The 18,997-nt window shown below is 48.0% G+C and overlaps 1 protein-coding gene across 7 annotated transcripts in view; it reads left to right on the forward strand.

Annotated features, from left to right (window-relative positions):
* Positions 1–18,997, forward strand: part of MYPT-75D (Myosin phosphatase targeting subunit 75D) — a 218,730-nt gene that overhangs the window by 22,331 nt on the left and 177,402 nt on the right. For 3 of the 7 annotated variants that reach the window (XM_084589718.1, XM_084589717.1, XM_084589716.1), the window contains one exon: positions 7,458–7,542. The exons of 2 other annotated variants lie outside the window; for them this stretch is intronic. The gene's annotated coding sequence lies outside the window, so the exon portion shown is untranslated. The remainder of the gene's footprint in view (positions 1–7,457; positions 7,543–18,997) is intronic. 2 more of the 7 variants (XM_084589721.1, XM_084589719.1) reach the window with 1 other exon arrangement.

Here is an 18,997-nt window from a genome sequence, read left to right on the forward strand (position 1 = left end):
ATACATACATACATACATACATACATACATACATAAACGCACGCAGAGAGAGATGCTATTTTGTATTACAGCTCCAGGCAATAATCAGAATAGCGTATTTCTGCGTCGTCCAAATGCAAATAAAGTATTGGCGCCAAATGCGATGGCCGTGTGAATAGGCCGCCTTTGTATCTGCACGCGCACACTGTGTCCCGCATTGCAGCTCGCGGACCCGCTTTCCGAAGGTGTTTCCGAATAATTGTTTTTCGCTTTTGGCGGCTGTAATTGAAGCTCGTTTTCACGTTGTATAGCTTTTCATCGTGACAGAAGCACGCTTTGGAAATGTGGTATCGATTGTTAGCTGTCGAAATGCGAGTCGTACGTTAAAGATCCGTATGACTGCGTAAATGGGAGGGCCTATATAAAGAGACCTGCTCATGGGAACGTGGATACCGCGTACTTTCAAAACAGCCGGCTCTTTTGAAAGTGGACTCGTCTCAGTTCAGAGCGAAAGGTAAGATGAGTTGTCTGTTATATGCCGCGTCCTTTTTACCAAGTTTCGATACGTTAGCGTTTTGGCTGTCTAGTGGCGCTTGTCTGAAACTTGACGGGTAGAAGTTTGACGAGACATTTTAACATGCTTTGGGAAGGTTATGCGACCGCATGGCCCAAGTCAGATGGCTCATTTTGAAAGGCAACGTCCGTAAAATCATTGACAGCTTTATTCCTATTTGGGAAATGGGAATCTCAGCAGGCTCTCTTTAGCCGGTGCATAATGTTAGGCAGTGCGTGTGCACGCCTGTCACTTCTGAGTAAGAAAGAACGTTGTTAGTCCAATTTGCACTACTAAATTACGAAATTTGTGGACTCTGTGCTCGCTGTCGTTATTGCGCCATTCAAGACGTATTTGCCGTCTGACTGAGGGCACCTGCTGACATGTCAGTGTGCTGTAAAATATAGGCTTACGGCGGCGGCATTTTATTACTAAAACGTCGTGTGATGATGTAACAGCCAAACTTATCGCGAATAATAATTGTGTATAAAAAGGAGCGGTGGTTTCACGGACGAAATGTGCGCTCGACGTGTCACGTATCCGTTTGCAACAATCAATAACGTACGCTTGGGATCTTTCTTGCGCCTAATTGTGAGGCGGAAAGTGCAGCACTGCGGTTTTATTTTTTTTTTTATTATTTTTTTTTTACGGTATATAACGCTATCATTTTCGGCTTCGTTTAAGCGCTCCAAATGTGTGTTTTCATATGAGGATAATGTATTTTTACGACTCCATATATTTTAGCCCCTATATCCCACTGGTGACACGCCGATTTGTAAGCCACAAAGTTCGGCTCTCATTTACATTTCGGCGTCCGAGTATAATTGCCTGGTATAGTTTTGTCTATTATAGCCGGAACTTGCCTATCATTGAGGGTCCCGTTACAGCGTCAGACTAATGTCCTGTTTTCAGGTCACGGCAAAAGAAGAAAAGAATAGCAGTCTGAGTTTCTTTCTCGCTTGGTTTAATGTTTGACGAACTAGTTGCGATTTGAGAATTTCGTATACTGCCTTACACCCAGTGTCCCAGTTAAATGAACCAAGCTTTTATAAAAGACTGAGCGTCCTAGCCCACTGAAGCTCGTGCGGAGCTATGTGGCTTATATAGCCTGCAGGAAGTTGTCCTTCTCCAAGGTTAATCAGTAACTAATTAGCTAGCTTTTGAAATATTGACTTCAGAGACAAAATGAAAATGTGGTCTTGTACAGCACCTGGCTTTAGTGTTAGCACGAAGGTACGTCTACGTTAGGGCTTTTTTTTTTTTTTTTTCTTTTCTTTTCTCACCGGCGGACTTGAAAGAGAATTCGCGCAATAAATAAGTAAAAAAGCTCCCATGACAGTGCTGCTCTTTGATCCGCTTTTCTCTCGTGAGCGCTTTCCCCGATGGCGCGTTGTGTCGGAGGAGAAAGATGCGCCAGCTGCTTACTGGTCGTGTGGTTGCCTTAATTGTTTGAGTAAATGGTACCTGCAGGGGGAAGACATTTCTGTAGAACGAAAAAAGGTCATATTTAAATGTGGTATTGAGTATAGTGTACCGTATCTGGTTGGATTTCGATGTAGCGACAGGAACGTGGGGTGTCATATGCGCACTTTTTGCACTTTGAAATACCTGATAATTAATGTGCTATTTTTTATGTGATTAGTGTAGATGCATGTTTTTTTTTTTTCATCCGTGCTGAAAAATCAGTGAATGCTGCTCACATCTTGAGGTGTTTCTGTCAAACCAGCCATCTTGATTATATCTAAACGAACGCCCTATATTTGTATTTTCAGACTGCCCTTACGCCTGCAAACTTTGTTCTTTGCTGGAGTGGGGAGTGAATCACGCCAGGGCTTGCTAAGTATGATGATGGCGCTAGATTTTCCATGTATGCTTCGCTGTGCAGTCGCTAGCAGTATATATATATATATATATATATATATATATATATATATATATATAATGTGAAGGGGAAATGAGGGCGTTCGTTATAATACACGAATGAAAGAAGCCAACAGTCGGCGAGGCCAAGGAAAGCATTGGGGATTGTACTTTGTCTTTTTTTTTTTTTTTAATTTTTACTTTGGTAATCACATAAATTAGTAATGTAAACTGTTTAGGGGAAATATAATTAAGCACAAAGTAGAAGGAAAAACAACGTGCTGATGGTGGGAACCGAACCCACGACCTCCGAATATACAATCCCCAATGCTTTCCTTGGCCTCGCCGACTGTTGGCTTCTTTCCTTCATGTGAAATGTTCCCGGAGCGGTAGATAACAAAGTTCCGCGCTGGGTAATGTTTTTTTTTTTTATTCGCGACTCTGCTAGCCTGGTGTACATTTCCGCCCACGTTTACCTGTTCGCACAGAACGGAGTGTGCACCTGATGAGTCATTTGTTGTCACTTGTCGATAGCTGACATTTTGTGGTTCGTGAGCCAGTCTGGTTTAATTTTTGGTTTGTGGGGTTTAACGTCCCAAAGCGACTCAGCGCCGTGCAAAGGAAGGCTCCGGAAATTTCGACCACCTGGGTTTCGCACGGGCGCCTTGCCTCCATCAAAAAGGGGCTGCCGCGGCTGGTATTCGATCTCGTATCCTTGGGTACAGCAATCGAGCGCTCAACCACCGGGGGCAAAGCGTAATTGCATATTTTTTCCGTTGATCGTGATTGTGCCGGAAAACTTGCTATTGAAATATCGGCTCCTGTGTAGCGTGTGAAGGCAAGCAAGCGGGCTTCACAGCGCATGAGGGCGATCGCCAGCGTCCCTTCGTGCCAGCCTGTGAGCAGTGTGGCTCCATTTCAGAGTACAGTAGACCTCCGCTGATACGTTTTTCGCGGGACCGAAAAAGAGCCGAAAAATATGACTAAACGACAATAGTGCAAACAGCGTTTAAAAATTCGTGGAGCGTTGTCTGCCGCATTTTTTTCGCGCCGGCAGGCACAACGCGTTTCTCCGGAAATTGCAGTGCTGCGCGGCTCTCGCGAACATACGCCTTCTGAGCAGGTCGGCTAGAACCGGTGTAAAGGTTTACTCCGGCAGCTAGGAGCTCACTGTCCTCTCCGTCAGAACTGTTGTGCACACTGCGGGATGGTCGCAACCGCGGAGGTCGTATGCGGCATCGTCAACGTAATCGTGTTCGCTGGCGCGCCACACACGATCCCGTTCGAGCCATCCGCGAAAGGAAGCGTTGCGACGAAGCGCACGACGACAACGTCGACAGCACGAAACGTCGAAGCAACCTACCCTCCCCTCTCCCCCAAGGAAAAAATAAAGGCATATCCGTCTGCTGCTGATGATCTGGCCAAACGCCCTCAACATAACGCAGCATGAAACGCCCCGCCCTAGCATGTGGGTAATCTTTTTATAAACTCTATAGAGGCCGAGCCATGCCGTTTGAAAAATAAGCATGGCCGTCAATACCTGTAATTCGGGCCGGATTTTCATGAGGGGATGTCTACAAGTTACGACGTAACACCGGGGTTTCTGTAATGCATGAACACTCTTGGTGCCATGCCCGGACTTTCCCGCATTAACGTAGCAGCCGGGAAAACGCAGCAACCGGAAACGCAACTGCGGGGTTCTGCTGTATGGTCGGGACTTGGCACAATAAAGTCCTCGGTCTGATGGCAGTGCTCATTTGGGGCTAGTGTCCTCGAGCGTTTTGCTCTGTTTTGACGGAGTAAAAATTAAGGCAGGTGGTACCATGGGGTGTGCAGCTAACACTCCAAGGACTTCCGTTCGGTCAGCTCTAACGGAGGCGGCGGCAACTACGCGCTGCCTTATGCGATAGTCTGATTACGTGCGATGCCGTTTTTTTTGCTTGTCCGAAGTAAACTCGCTTGAAATGTGCGCGTATAGCAGCGCCATCTGGCACAAAACTCTATATTCCTCCCTAGTATTGGCAGTCCATTGGAATTAGTTTCACCTGAGCTCTGAATCTCTCCCTTCCCCTCGAGTGCGGCTGTCTTGTGTGTGATACAGCAAACAGCAACGACGACTCCACTACGTACGCGTATAACGGATTGTGACCATCTGTTCTCTGGCCCGGGGCGAGTATTGGGTGCGAGAAAAGACAGCCTTGCTGGCTCCAAGGCATTGGTGGCGATCGGTGCCATCGACCGTGCTTGTTGCCCGATGACACGGTTGCCGCCGTTGGCGGTCGCAGCAGCACTGACGTGCCGTCACACAGTGCCTTACTTTACTTTCATAGTTGGCGGCGGCTCGCATATATTTCTTGATGCTGTGGGTGCGATTCAATTGGGGGACCGACGTTCCTGCGAACGCTGCTTTCTGTACTGACAGACGATCAATGGGCTTGCATGACAGGCAGTTCTTTGCATGGACCACTTTGTTTACCCCTTTCGACACCCGTGGCCGCACTCTTCCTTTCGGCCGAACTTCTCTCTTTGCCAGGGTGGTCTTGCGCTTTTGTGCATATAGAATAGCTGCAATCTTAATATATCGGAGGATGTGGTAAGAAATGTTTGAAGAAAACGTGCGCTTGGCGGCCAGTTCCGTTTCGTTACACTTTGGCGCGTTGCAGCTGTGCGCCTTGCCTCGGTCTACAAGCGCGGCGCAGCGGCCTCCTCCGACCAAGTTTATGCCTCGGTAGGCGCTTTACAATAGAAAAAAAAAAAAAAAAAAAAAAAAAAGACGTGTCAAATTTATACAGGATTGGGTGTATAGGTTTAGTGTGAAGGATAAACCTGCACGAGGATGGGTGCAGCTATCTATACATTCTGACTGTGTATTACTCGCCGACCATGGCTGCCGGGAGAGAAAAAGAAGGCTGGGAAAAAGAGTTCGAAGCTTTACAATAGAAAACCAAAACAAAAACCAGAGGAGAGCACCGGCTAAGATTTGAACCAGAGCCTTTCGGAGCTTTACCGGAGTGCGTTAGCCACTGCGCCACGCCGAGAGTTGAAATGACCTGTATTATTATTTATTTGGCGTAAATACGCTTTTTCACATATATTTTTGTCAAGCCTCGCAATTGCCGTCGAACGGATTACCCCCTAAGCGTCCTGGGCCTTTGGCTTGCCGGTAGGCGGTGTCACCGATGTCCAGCATCTATAGCAAGCATCTGATTTTGCGCGGGTATTTCAGAATATTCCATTTCGCCGTTCGGTCATCGTCTCATCAGTAGCCTCACCAGTTTGCGCCGTAAAGCCTAGTTTAGCTTCTCATGCGCCGTGCGGAGTAGCGACGCTAACTTTAGAGTAAACTACCTATGGTGTAAACACCCAAGGAAACGTCGAACGAAGGGCAGCTCAGTTGGTTGATATTAAGAAATACATCTGCGAAGGAAACCTAAGAAATGATCCAAAACAGGCTCTGCGTTCCCTATTTTTGTTTTCTTTTTGTCACGATGGGGGTTCACTCTTTGCCACTATTTAAAACGCTCATACGTAGCAATCTTCACTCGTCAGTCGTGACAGTGGCTCGCCGATGTCAGCGACCACAACCAAAGCTTGACTTGCCGCCTCGTGGGCGCACGGACTTCCTGCCTCAGCTCTAAGAAGCATCTCGCACTGTGTGTGGATGAGGTCGCTGATGTGCAGGCCGGCTTCCTTCGCGAGAACTTATTTATTGAGCTCGGGAACGGAGGCCTGTAGCTGGTGCAAACGAAGTGACGGCTGCGGACAGCGGTAGCTTTAATTTCGGCTGCTGTTAGAGCAAACCACTCGCCGCATGCCAGCAGTCACGTAGTCCGCATTTACATCACGGTTCGCGTCATTTTCCCCTACAACGTAATACGGGAAAACTGCATTTCAATCACGGCGCCGGAAAAAAAAACAAAAAAACAGAGCAATAAATGCGCCTTTTGCTGCTGCACAAGCGACAGTAATACACGAAATCGCGTACTATCGGATTTTGCTAACAAAGATTGTGACAGAGCGGTCTTCAATGTCCCTTTATGAGGTATACACCGAGTCTGTTTACGTATGGTTTATAACTCACAGCGAAGGGAGAGGCATCTCTGCTCTTTTTGACCAGAGCAGGCTGTCGTTCGTGTGATAAGTTGATATAGGCGACTGGCAGGTTCATGTTAGCCATGAACAGTGTGACTGCGGCGCACAAATCAAGCGCAAACATTTGTTCTTGTGCAACTAGTGTGATCACTTCGGCGATTGACTGCAGATAATTGAAATCTGCCCTGACGAAATGCCTATACAAACGGTATTACCGTATTAACGAGAAACTAGGCACCTCGGAGATTCATACGTCTTTTGGCGGTCGTACGTCTTTAAAAAAAAAAAAAAAAATATATATATATATATATATATATATATATATATATATATATATATATATATATATATATATATATATATATATATATATATATATATATATATATATAAAGTGAAGTACTGGATCTCGGCATGATTCGAGTGTAAGGCCGCCCCGAAGAGCGCTTAAATTCGCGTTAGGATCGTCTGCTGTGCTCGACGGGCCATGTTATACTTCACTGGTCGCTGCCTTTGCCACTGGATCTCGCTGTGAGCTGACTGACGCGCACAGTTACGCGAGTGCCAAATGAGTCGCCCTGAGTTTTCTGCGAAGACTTCTGGAGCACGAGAGAAGCAAGCAGATATTAGCCCACACACTCGAGCCTGCACCGTAAGGTCATAATCGTTAATCACTTTGTCGTCCCTTTAAATGGCGTTTTTTTTTTCTTTCTTTTTTTTTTTTTTTTTTTTATTTCCCCTCTGGCAAGGCTGCTGGTCCGGAGGAAGCCTTTCCGAAAGGCCTGTCTTGTTGCTTGGGAGAAGGGGCAGCATCTTTTCGCCGAGGTTCCCTCGCCGCTTCTGCCCTGTGGATGTCGTCTAATTGACGCCATAATTAAGTCCGCAGAGGACGCTTGGTAATGGGACGATTCGTGGCGCCGTGATCGAGTATTGGCCGCCCTTCGCTTGACGTCGGCTCCTGCCTTCTTTCCAGATGACTGTGTGACGAGCCTCGGTGGTATTGCATCCCGGGCGGACCTCGTCGCCGCTCCATGCCGCCTGCTGCGGATCGGTGAGAGGTGCGGCTTTCACGTCAGCTGACCGTGGGCGCACCCTCTCCTACGTGAGGTGGTGCGCCCACTCACTGACTCTGCTTTGTGCTGCATGGAGCAACTTTGTCATGCTCGCAGACGAGTTGCTCACGATGGGTGATGACTGCTTGTTTGCTTCCTTTACGGAACATGTGAAAACTGCGTACAAAGTACAGTCAATGCTTTTTCTTGTGACAACCGGTTGCATATCTTGGAATATTCAATCTGTGGAAATAGATTAACAATATGATGTTATTTTCAAGAAGCAAACCTCTTAGTAAACCGGTCTAGAAAGTGGCCTGAGCCTTGGTGAGCTATAGTGGTATCCAAAGGCAGTTGCGAGGTGTCAGCCGTTACGTTGTGTGTGCGATGGGGACAGCAAATTTGAATCGAGCATCGGGGATCCGGAAGGCGCATTTCGCGCGGTTTTCTTTATTACCATCCTTGGGGACGGACCATGGTTGCATTCTCCATCGGTCGGCCCAGATCGAAAGCATAGCCGCGCTGGAGCGACTGAGAAATCCCGCCGAGTCGGAGAATGGATCTCGATCAATGCAGCCTCTTCGGCACCCCGTGGTCGTGACCTCGATGTCGACTCCCGCTTTATAAACATTAACACTCTCGCCTGACTCTTGCGCCCTAACGTTGTTTCTCCTGTCAAGAACCTCTCATCCTGGTTAATTAACTGCTTTTGGAATGTCTTTGCTTTAGTCTGGTTTTGGGTATACATTACAGGCATCCCATCACCACTGCTGCTCGTGGCACTATTCAAAACAGCGCGTTCAGTGTTGTATTGCCTACTGCTTGGGACGTATGCTTCGTACCTCAGCGTTGCCGGCAGGATTGCCTGGTCCAAAACTCAAAAAGCACCCTCAAAAATAGACAGAAAAAGCCAACTTGCAGCCTAGGTGTCAAAAGTAGCCAACGATAGCGCCAAAGCGCCACAAAGGCGTCACTAAAAGCAGAACTGTCTCGATAAAATTTTAACTCTTGTAGGATACAGAGAAATGGCGGCTGTGAGTATAATGAGGGTAGAAGAGCATCTTTAACCGAACGAAAAAAGGTATACAGACCCCTGCATAAAAGCGCGGAAACACACGAGGCATTTCTCAAGCGGAGGTGTTATATGTAACGAGAAGAGCCTTTGTCCTAGGCGAAACACTGGGCTTCTCAGCCATAACAATTTTAATTCGTATACAATAGGGCATTCATGGGTTAGTTTTTTTTTTTTTTTTTTTTTTTTTTTTGCATAGCATTTCTCATTGCTCTTGACACGAGGGCATTATTTGATGCGCAGTTTTTTGGTCGTTTCCCCTAGTGTTTGTTGCTGCTTTCTGTTCAAAAACAGCTTTTTCGCGAAGGGCAAATAATAGATATTAAAATAAGTTTTACAGCCTTCGCTGGTGTTTTTCTTTGCCACATGGTTTACTTTTCGACGTGTACAGGTAACAGGCGCACTTACAGTGGCCTGAAGCTATTTATCTATATAGAATACGGAGGGCCTTCATTTTGGAATAATCGGAATTGGAATAATTGGTGTGGCCTGAGCACCACTAACTGGCGAATAAAAAACAAACTCCGTAGCATGACAATTTTAAACTTCGGCTGCAGATTTCAGCCTCATGCAACTGACCTGTCGGGCTTTCAGGCTTCGCCGACCACTATAGTCAACGCGCTTGGAACCAGTAGTCTACTGCGGAAACGAGACATATCTGCGAAGTAGCACCACTTCCTTATTACTATAACGTAAATTTGAGCGGATGGCGGTGGGTCATGTCTTAGTGCTGGCTGTAAAAGGCCACGCAGCAGCATTGCTTAACAGTGGGGAGGGAGCATTTCGAAGGATTGCCTGGTAGAACAAGTCTGGCGGACACAAAGGCTCCACGAAAAGCTATTTACTAAAACTAGACAAAGACGCCGATTATATACGCCGGCTTTTCTGGTAGGTGGGGCCTTTAACGCTATTGCGTTAAAATGTTTTAGCCCTGAAGATATGGGCGATCAAAAATGGTGCTCCCCCCCTTTCAACTCAGTCAGCGCGTGTCGTCGCGCAAGAAGAAAATGAAGAGAACAAGTACCGAAGGCGCCCACCACATTTTGTCCGGCCCGCGTCACTTGGGTGGGCGTCCAATGACTGGCGCATCCAGCAAGCTCGGTGACGTCATCGGGGAGGTTTGCGTGCAGTGATGTGTCGCCCAATCAGTTGCGAGCGGTTGCCAGGAGCATTTTTTAAAATTATTTGTAAGTTATAGTCTCCACGCCGAGCTTCTGTGGACCACTTCTGCGGGTTTCTTGCTTTAAAATATTGTTACATATATGCCATTGCAGATGTAGTAGCACCGCAACTACCGTTTCAGGATCCCATTAGAAGGCTTGATTAGGCATCTATGCACCTTGAGCCGTGTATCAGTGGCATCGTTCACTGTGTGAAAAGGGCGCAAAATACGCCGGGGAGTGCTCGCATTAATAACTTTTTACAGACTCTTCACTCTTTCTGTCACCGGGAAGCGTTCTCATCGTACTCATCGAAGCCTTTTCAACGATATACGACGACGTAGCCGAAAGCTCAATTTTAATCACTTTATTAATTAACAGTGAGTAAGACCTGTAATTAGCTTAGTGCAATCACTCAATATAAGCTGTCCATCAATATACCACTTGATGCTGTAGTATAGTTTTTAATTACGATTGACTAATTGTACTTAATTGTAATGCTCCCCGCCGTGGTGGTGCAGCGGTTAGGGCACTTGACTTCTGTGCCGAAGGATACGGGGTCGAATCCCGGCCGCGGCGGCCGCTTTTCGATGGAGGCGAAAAGCAAGGCGCTCCTGTGCTATGCGATGTCGGGGCAGGAAACCAGGCGGTCTAAATTTCCGGAGCCCTCCACTACGGCGTCTCTCATAGCCTGAGTCGATTTGGGACGTTAAAGCCCATCAACAAAACCAAGCCATCCCCCCATCCGGTGCCAATAAATGAGGAAAAAAAGGCACGCACACCGTCGTCACAAAAACACAGATCATGATCTGAGCCCGGACTAGTGAGTGACGACTCATGTCATGATGTGAGAGTTAGATAATGATCTGAAACGAGTCCGCACTGACCGATCATGATCTGAATGTGAGGGTGAGTGAGCCAGACTGAGCCGACTAATAAGTTTGCCGGCATATAAAGCGAACTGCGCACAAGATGCTTCTCCGCAGGGTGCAGGATTGACAACCGCCCTGCATGGGTTAATCTGGCGCCTGTGAACGGCAGCTCTCGTTCTCAACGAGGTACGCTAGAAAATGCGATACGCTACCGTCACAATCTTGTAAACGCGGATTATATTTACTCTGTAAGCGATTCTGGGGAAGCAAAGCGCTTTTGTAACAATATCCATACCTTGAGCATGAAAAGGTGCTCCACTTGACGCTTACCACCGTCGCAAGAATGGGGTATGCATGAGCTCGCGTGCGCACCTTCTCGAGGCAGTTTGGCCTCGACGGGCCTCCGGTAAGTGCGTGCGAGCCCATGTAATCGCGTCAGCATGGAGATACGCCATCACGCTGCTGACACACGCTCAACCGAGGTGGTGCTGTTACGCATAGGCGGTGTGTCGTCTTTCCGACCTTCCTCGCGTGGCTGCATCTCGGTGAACTCTCGTAGCGTGCGGTGCGTCGCTTTCGTGTGACCTTCCGGCTGGCTGCTGGGTTCGTCCCGATGAAATTTCCAGAGCGCGCCTTGAGGCTTTGTCTATTTCGCTGGCCTTTTTGTCTCTGTCCCGCATGTCGTTTATCAGGAAGAAGTCCCTGTTTGTTGTTTGGCCGGCGTTCGTTTCGAGCGCTTTTCATTTTTCGCCGTCGCGTGGAGCTGTTCTTTCGCAACTGGGAGATTCGCTTCCGGCCCCCTGGCCAGGCCGCTGCGACGCGAGTCGGGACTATCGATGGAGCATTTCTTTCGCCCCTGTGAGCATTGTGGTTAGTAACAGCCCTTTACTGCTGCCATGTATGTCGACAGAGCAAGGTGATAGCGCAAGTGTGCACGGATTGCCACTCTGCGAGCGGACGTCTGAAGCGCGTCCTTCCTCACGAGGCGCGGTTGACAGTTGCGAGCTTGCTTCCGTTAGCCTCGTGGTGGATAGCCAGGCCTGATCGCTTTCTCTGAAAGGCAGTTGCTTAACGCAGGTAATATTCACGGAAGCTTTTTTTACCTGAATCTGTGGTATCCACGTTTTGTGGTGTAAGTTGACTTTTTAATTGTCGCTCTCTGATGAGCATCGAGGCCAATAACAAATATCGGAGTGCAACGATCAAACGCTGCCCTGACTTTATTCAGTGAGAAAGGGGGTTACTATTTGCATGCAACGCCAAATAAAAGATGAGGGCACACTGCTGCAATTAACGGGTTCGTAAGTGAATATTTCTGTCAATTTTTGATTGTCGAGAAATTTTTGCGCTGCGGTGTATGTACTACGTGCTTCTTCAAAATCCTCCCCGGAACCCCAACCTGTATTTGATGTAAATGTTTCAGTTCGCTACAATTCCTCTTCAGCAAACACATCCGTGACGTACAAGGTCCGTCATCTCAGCAGGGTAGTTTTTGCCTGTGGACTTTTATACTTCAAATGCTTATCGTGTTGCATTTTAAGAACTCCGTCATAATTTCGCCTGAAAAACTGCAGGATGCCGTTATGCAGTTCGGTGTGCCTCCCTGAGCGTGACTGGCCTCGTACTGATATCTTCCGTATTATCCTTCCCTTACGGCTGTTTGACCTTTCTGAGCGCTCCTAGCTGTGTCTTGCACGTGATTGAGCGAGCACTAACCCTTTTATCGCCTGAAGAAAACCAACTAGTCAAGTTTGCAACGGACCACAACGGTATCTTTTTTTTTTTTTTTTTACAGACATTTACAAAATTTGGTACTAGAATTACACGGGTTGCGGATCGGAACATTGAAACATGAATTTTCAGATGAGCATTCCAGGGATCACATATGACTGTAGACTCCAACCTTGTGCTTGGCGCATCATATATCCTTAGCTGCTTATGCGCCATTAAAATCAATACAATACAATACAGTACAATACAATGCAACATATGACTGTAAACGCAGAAAAAGACAACAAGAGCGATATTATGACAGGTGTCGTAATTAGAGCACTCGTATATCGAAGGGCGTGCTATGCCATGCTGGCTGCTTCGAATGTGCGTTCGCTATAACGAACATCAAGCAACCAAGTTGCGACGGAACGAAGAAATCGCAGCTGGCTGTACGTGTAACGCACTTCCAGAGGAAGCTGCGAATTCGTAGTGTGCTCGATAGGGTGCGCCTAGAAGGGGGATCTTCCGACAACAAGGTTACTTTGTTGGTCACCTTTGGAATGTATCGAAGGACGCCTATTTCCTTAGCACGGACCCTGTGGAACGAATGCGATCCGGCCGGCAACCGGGAGCCATTTTTCAGGCTTGCGTAATTCAATACTGGTATGCGTATATATATATATTTTTCGCGTGGTTGGCATCGCCACCTGGTGCAGCCGTGTTGTCGTTGTAGCACAACACACGCGCGACATGTACGACATGGATAGAACGAGAGGACAGTCGCACACCGCGCTCTGTGCCTGTCCTCTCGTTCTACGTTCATGTCGTATGTTGCGCTACTACGATGGTTATGTCACAACCATCAGGCCCAACCTTGTTGGTACACCCTGCCCGTACATTTTGGAGCTAGCCACGTGAGTGGCGCCAATAAAGTTTTTACCAGGCAACCAACTATGTTGCTCCAAAATGCTGATATTGCTGCTACGAAATGATTATACATTTCTGCCATAGCTGCTCCAGAACGCACATGTTACTATGTGCTCCTAAAGCGCATATTTTCTGTTGCTCCGAGAGGTGCTCCAGAGCCTGTTTTGATCGTCCCACCCTTGCTTATTGCTACCGCGGACTCCACACTTTATACCCGGCAATAGCCAAGCCAAATTCGAAACCTTCCCGCCGTCCTCCAGCTTTACCTCTAGATAGCATTGAAAGACTGCATATCGGCATATAGCAGCGGGGCCGTTGAGCCATCATTTTGTTCACCCCGACCACGACTGAGAGCAGTGCGACCGTGACGCGCGAATGCGCTTGTCACGTGCTTCTGTATTTCGCGGGCTTTGTCTGCAACTGGAATATAGAATAAATAAATAAAAAAGATATAGACGGAACCTGGCTTTAAAATATGGTAGTTTCGGAAGGTGCTCTCCGCCATAAGAATCCCTGCTAGATATTGCAATGAACCAGTCATGTGCCGATGCGCACAAGGCGACTGTCAACGGTTTGCAGCAGGTCTCGGTCGCCTACTTTTATTTTTCTTCAGCCTTGGCTGAAGTTGGCGGGCGCGTAGCCGTCCAAGTGGGTGTCCAGGTTTGGACATTCGCAAGCGTGCGAGCGAAATCCGAGCGCGGCTGTCACCCCCTGCAGTTGATAACGCAACGCATCATTTTGCGGCCTTAGTGCCGCCAATCACTGCGCTCTGTCGAATAGTGCCTGCCAGTCAGGTGTTCTCTCCAAGTGGAATGCTAATCGTACCTCCGACGGTACTTCACGACGGCTGCTTTCATTCGTTCGTTCGCGAGCCCGTCATTTCCGCGTTCTTTGGACTTGCAGATTGGCGGCAGTGGAGGAAGGACTGACGGCGACCTAGTTGAGAGCCTCATATGCCATACGAGGCCTGCTTCATTCTGCTCCTGAACGGTGCATTTGGAAAGGGGCTTTCGGGTGCCTTGAGCTTTGTTCAGCTTGAATATCCAGCCAACGTCTTATGGAACGCTCTATTGATGGGCTTCAGATTGTTTAGCACCAGACTGCGAGTCGTTTCGCATCGCCGGGATTCGATCCCGCGACTTTGCCAAAGCAGCTCAGCCGCCGTGGCGGGTCGCTTCGAGGCGAACGCAAAATAGTTCCGCTGCGGTGTTCCAGGGGCGTCACGAATAACATAAATCTGCGCACGCTCGCGGGTGCTGACATGGTAACGACCATCGCTGCCTGTCTCATCGTGGTAGAAAAAGGCGCGGCTCAAGCTTTGAGGGCTCCGGACAATTTCAACAACCTGCAGGCATGCACTGACTTGGCACAGTACCGCTCGGTATCCAACCCAGGTTTTAGTGGTCAAGCGCGGTGAGACATTGCGGCGGGAAAAAGTGTTGCCAAGTAAATCGCCTGCGGGGGACGTTGTTGCCGGTATGGAGGAGACAAGGCCGACGGCTCTCGTTGTTTCTTTGTTGTTGTTGTTGCGAGGATGGCCTTTCTCCCCTAACGTGGTTCCCTGTCGTCGGCGGGATAATTAGCGCGCCATCATTGGCGCTGATTTACGGCCTCGTGTGGCCCATGGCTTCCATTGTCGTTCGTGTCCCGATTGGCCGCATTAGCGGAACCAGCCGGAGCTGCTGAGTCTGCTGCTGCCGAGATAGCACCGTGTGCAGCCGGTGAATCTCGGGCGCAGTGATTCTGTTAAGTGCATCTGCCACCGCTGCTTACGTTGCGTCTGGTCTCTTGTTTCGCTACGGTTTATATGCTCTTTCGCGCTCATTTGTGATGGCTGCTTCGGATGCAGGCATATAGTGTTTTATTTATTTTTTTTTTTTGGTCTGTCTCACAGTCAGAGTCGCTTTGAGACGTTAAACCCCGTAGACCTTCTAGAACGCAAAAAAAAAAAAAAAAAAAAAAAAAAGAATTAGGTTTACTTAAGCCTCGGGGCTATGGAAGCTACGGCGCACACCAGGTAAGGGGCAGAATGTTTCTCTTATAGTTCGCCTAATAACTAAATACATTAATTAACCTATGTTTATTTTAGGGGATTATTGTTACGCCCGTGTAGTGATCACGGAGACCTTCTTGTAGGTTTGACAGGCCAGGTTCACACAGCCAGTGGACATCAACACAGGCACCACAAGACAAGGCGACATTCACCACTTGCTGTGGGTCTGCCCAGCTTTGAAACCGACACGAATTCGGCACTTGACGATAGCTGGCCTTTCAGCAAGCAATCCTGCCTCGTATCTCGCTTGGACGCAGGGACCACATCATCGCTCATTCTTGGACTTCATATTATCAGCCAACCTTTTTCCATTCATTTAATCATTTCCTCATAACCTACTGATGCCCCGAGGCAATAAATATCGTAAAAAAAAAAAAAAAGTTTCAATGGAACGCGCACACCTCGATTTCCTCCTCTTTCTTCCTTTTCCTGGCTCTCCTTGACTCTTCACCTCCGTAACACTATAATTTCTCGTTGTTTAAAATAATAAGCCCAAGAATAAATTACTGTCAAAAATGAACCTTTATTGACGTACCGAAGCGCCGGATAGGAATTATAACTGCTATACAAATTAATCAAGCTTCTGTTCGCAGCCTTGTAGCAGCACCCGCCGATGCGTTGCAGGCTTATCCGATATTTTATACACATTATCTTCTCTGCTAAGGCAGCGCCGTAACTAATCATACCTTTAGTTCATTGTGAGGCAAATGAATTGGCAGTAAGACAGTTCTGTAGGTCGTTACTAAACCGCTGCTCAATCCCCAAGCGTCGTCTGCTGTGGCTTCGATGCGAAACAAAATAGGCCTATAGCGACGACCAGGGAGTCGCACCCGGTTGGAGCGCTGTCGTCCACCGTGATCGCTGTCGGCACCATTGCGGTAAGCTCGCGGCTTCCGGCTCTGTAGGCTTTGCAGACTTGTCTAATTTCATGATGCAGCTGAAGCCGGACCATTTTCGGCGTTCCATGATGCTGCACTATGCAAGCTTTTTGCTGCACCGAACGTGGCGATATTCCGAGGTTGTATAAACCCGCCGTACTAGGAGTGCACTCTAGACAGTGCCTATTTTATTTGTTGCTATTGAAAATTTGATTTAGCATGTAAAATGTACGCTGTAAAGCTAGCTGGAGCGTGTTTCGCACTCGTGTGTTGATTTCCGACTCGTGCAAATGTGACGACTTCGCTTTCGCTGTCGACGCACTCGACAGCGCCATTGGTTACGCCGTTTTTTTTTTTTTTTTTAATTACTGATAGCTTAAATGCGTACGTTAAGAGTCCAAGCTGTTTTATACTGCTCGAATGATCAATATTTTAAATAGAGCTGTCAAGTCACTTGAAGCAACGCTTGCGTACATGGAGGAAGGAAACAACTTCTTGCGAAGCAACACCGTCGGCGCCGACCGGATATCCCGCGAATGACGTCATGACAGCCCTGGCCAATCAAGGGCAACAGCTGCGTTTGCTCGGAGCGCTGACGCGCGAGTGCTCGTTTTCTTGAAACAAAGAGAAAGTACCGTTTGCGTTTATTTCCGCCTTGTCCAGCGGACTAAAACTCACATGCCGCGCAGTTTTTCTCTTTTTTTTTTTCGAAATTGTTTTAGCTTTTCTTTAGCACAACGCTAGCGGTGCGTCCGGCGTAGATCGCTCGGCCACCGGACTGCAAGCACAGTATGACTGCGCGCATTGGGTACCGAAGCGGCGGCTATCAGCGAGGCTGCGGTCGAAACGAACTTACTTTTGAGGGCCTTTAACCTGCGCTAGAATTTTTATAAATTTTTTTGTTCACAACTGTACTATTTGTATGTCGAGCTTCAATTTTGTGCATACAACATACCCATTAAAAATAAGAGAAAATTTAATTAATGCAATAATTTAATTGGCGAATTTAATTTAGCCCCTCAATATAGCCTCATAGCTAAAATAAACCTAAAGTTTGTCTAAAAATTTTGCGTGCCATAGGGCGCATGGCGCTGCCGCACCGCCAGTGAAGTAGAACAGCCGCCTTGAAATGCTCCTTTTTCGTAACCGCGCCATTTGCCGTGGAGCGTTTTCATGTACACGTCAGCGACGTGTGTCTGGAACACAACAGTGTTAAAACCATGCTCGAAAGAGCCGGGGGTGAAACCTGCTCTGGCTGGGCGGTCGTTCTCGGGATGGCGGCGTTCTCCGAAATGACACGGCAGTTTCGCTCACCTCTTTAAGATTGGTGTCGCCGCTGCGCATATTTCATCCTCCCCTTTGTTCCATGAATTACAAGCGCGTGCGTGTCTGTTGGTATAGGTCTATATGGGAGCAGATACGCTATTCGCTGCCTGCTCTGACCAAGTTCTCCTTGTACTTATTTCTGGCTACAGGAAAGGCGCTTCTTTGGTCGGGTTCCCCTCTTTCAATTCCTTCGCTACCTCAGGCGCTTTTTTTTTTTTTTTTTTTTTTCGCTGGACGCTGTTTTCAGTCGCTTCAACCGTAGAGCGCGAGAGGTTCGGAACCTCGTTAACGCAAACTGTCGATGGTGCCTTTCCTTCGCGCGGACGTGTTCTGCTGGCGTCGTTATTGTTCGCGCCTGAGTGGACCTTTTCAGCGCCCTTAAGCGGCAAATAATTTGCTTATTTGCTTCAATTTTTCTTTGCTTATCAACACCTCTAGTCCACAGCACACCAGGCCCGATGAAATTCTCGCTCGCGGCGACTTCCTCTGGGCGCCTTGTTGGACCGTCTTGGTCTTGTAAAAATATTTGGACACCAAGACAAATTCATATCTGTTAAAGTAAGCATTGTGGGCCTCCTTTCAGTGTCCGTCAAAGGCTTCCTGGTGGTCGCAATTATAAGCCTTAGGAGCTCGGTACCGTTCGTATAAATTAGCGGGAGTGAGCGGACATTGTGCAATGGCAGTCGCACTGTGCGTGAATGAGCCAGGATGGAACCGGCAGTGCTTGATGCCTTCGCGCAAGCAGCAAGCTCAAATCGGTGCAGTGCGTACCGTACCACTTGGCATAGCATCTTACCATTGGAACGTGGGCACATTGGCTGCACGCGAGTCCACAATGGACGTGTGCTCAGTCAAGTGATAAACAGTGGCTGTATACCAGGTTTTCTTGTGCTCGTTGTTTTTGACTTTGCCTATAGTTTGGATCATGCTTGAAATTTTGAACAAAAAAAAAAAAATGAAATTTGGGTCATTGTTTGAACCTGTTCTGTGGTACATTACTGCTACTTTATCTGTACGTTATATTGGACAGCATGGTGTATCGTTGTAGTTATTCTTGCCAGAACGCCAGCAGGGACATTTATTTACCCCCCCCCCCCCCCCCCTTCCTTTCTTCTTTTGTCGTAGCTTTTCGGGTACATTTAATTTCGAGATGTCGGCCAACTTAACTCTCTGTCCATCACTCCGCCATTCAGGCGCCAAAGATTGCGTGCTGGGCATTTTCGGCGCCTAATCGCATAAATGGATCATTCGGCCTTTCGCGGCACATCCTGCAAGGGACCTTCGGAAAGGAGGAAGCGAGGTTTAGCGCTCCGGTCGACGAGGTCTCCGTGGTCCGTGTAAGGCCGTTCATTCGCCCCGCCCCATTTGAGCCCGCCCGCTTCCTCTCATGCGTTGGCGTCCTATTCATTTGCGATTGCTGCTTTCGAGTAATTCATGGCCCGCCCACATGCGCGTTTCGC

This window comes from Amblyomma maculatum, chromosome 1, assembly GCF_055883805.1.
Source record: "Amblyomma maculatum isolate TAMU_Amacu chromosome 1, ASM5588380v1, whole genome shotgun sequence".
In the NCBI taxonomy this organism is placed as follows: Eukaryota; Metazoa; Arthropoda; class Arachnida; order Ixodida; family Ixodidae; genus Amblyomma; species Amblyomma maculatum.